We start from the raw sequence: 1,621 nt of genomic DNA on the forward strand, positions 1-1,621 counted from the left end.
AAAGCTGTATCACCTTTAAGCCCAACACTCAGTGCAGAGGCAAAGGATCTTTGTGACTTCAAGGCCAGGCCAGGCCTGGTCTACACAGGGAGTTTGCAGCAAGCAAGCCAAAGGCTTGTAGACCTTTGACTTAAAACAAACAAATATAGGACTGGAGAGATGGCTCAGTGGTTAAGAGCCCTGACTGCTCTTCCAGAGGCCCTGAGTTCAAGTCCCAGCAACCACATGGTGGTTCACAACTATCTGTAATGGGATTAGATGCCCTCTTCTGAGGACATCTGAGGGGTCTGAGGACAGCGACAGTGTACTCATATGAATAAAAAATAAATAAATCTTTTAAAATATATATATATATATATACAAGCCAGGCAGTGGTGGTGCATGTCATTAATCCCAGCACTTGGGAAGCAGAGGCAGGCGAATTTCTGAGTTCGAGGCCAGCCTGGTCTACAGAGTGAGTTCCAGGACAGCCAGGGCTATACAAACTTTTAGTCAGGAAAAAAAGAGACCAGAATCTCATAGAAGCTGGATGGGCAGAATATTCTAGACTCTGAAAATCAGGGGGCAGAGTGACCAATGAAACTGGACCGGTATGAACTGGGGCAGAGAGCTGGGACTGTAAAAACTAAAAGGTCAGGATTAAGGGTAGGAGGGGAGCTGGCCTAGCTCAGGACCCTGGCTGTTCCAGGTACAATGCACACACCACCCTGCAGCCTGCTGATTCTTACTCCATGTGCCCTTCTCCCAGCATCCTGCCAGGTCTCCCCTGATCCCCTTCTCTCTGAAACAGAATCCCTAAAGCCCAGGCTAGCCTCAAGCTCCCTATGTCACCCAAGATGACTTTGAACTTCTCATCCTCCTGCCTCCACCTCTCATCCAATCGCTCTCCTTCTTTCCTTCCTTTCTCCCTCCCTCTTCTTTCCTTCCTCTTTTCCTTTCAATCCTTCTACCTCTGGAGTATCAGGATGCATCACCAGCCACACCAGCTACTCCTTTTATTATTTTTTATTTTGCTACCAGGTCTCATTGTGTGAGCCTGATACTGAACTTAGTAGCACCATGTCTGGGTCACACTTGGGTTTTCTGTGGCCATAAGGCCAGAGAACTCTTGTTGCTATGTAACCCGCCCAACCCAGGTCCAATCCACATGAGAGCCTCCTAGGTTGTTGCATCTCAAGAATCCAGTCTGAAATTCGGATCCAGAAACTCTTCCAGAAACTGGTGAGCCTAGCCTTGAGGGGCTGGAGCTAATGCAGCCCCGCCCTCCAGACTGGCCCTCAGGTCTGCAAGCTGAATGCAGGACTAAACCGGCCTCTCAGGGCCTGGGCTGCCTGGGAGGAGCCCTGAGGCAAGAGCCTGGAGAGGGCTTTGGAATCCAGCTCAGTGGTAGAGCACTTGTCTAGTATGCCCAGGGCCCTGGGCTCCAACCTCAGCTCTGCTAATAAATAATAAACAAAGTTGGCCGGTTAGCTCAGTTGGTTAGAGCGTGGTGCTGATAACGCCAAGGTCGCGGGTTCGATCCCCGTACGGGCCAAAGTTGAAGCTCTTGCCGGGCGTGGTGGCGCACGCCTTTAATCCCAGCACTCGGGAGGCAGAGGCAGGCGGATTTCTGAGTTCGAGG

At 50.7% G+C, this 1,621-nt stretch overlaps 1 protein-coding gene and 1 non-coding gene across 2 annotated transcripts in view; one reads left to right on the forward strand and one right to left on the reverse strand.

Moving 5' to 3' along the window:
- Lcn2 (lipocalin 2) overlaps positions 1-1,621 on the reverse strand; it is an 11,065-nt gene that overhangs the window by 5,276 nt on the left and 4,168 nt on the right. The window lies entirely within an intron of this gene.
- On the forward strand, positions 1,461-1,534 carry Trnai-gau. The gene has a single exon. It is a non-coding gene; the product is annotated as a tRNA-Ile (tRNA).

This window comes from Mus caroli, chromosome 2 (genome assembly GCF_900094665.2).
Source record: "Mus caroli chromosome 2, CAROLI_EIJ_v1.1, whole genome shotgun sequence".
Lineage (NCBI taxonomy): Eukaryota > Metazoa > Chordata > Mammalia > Rodentia > Muridae > Mus > Mus caroli.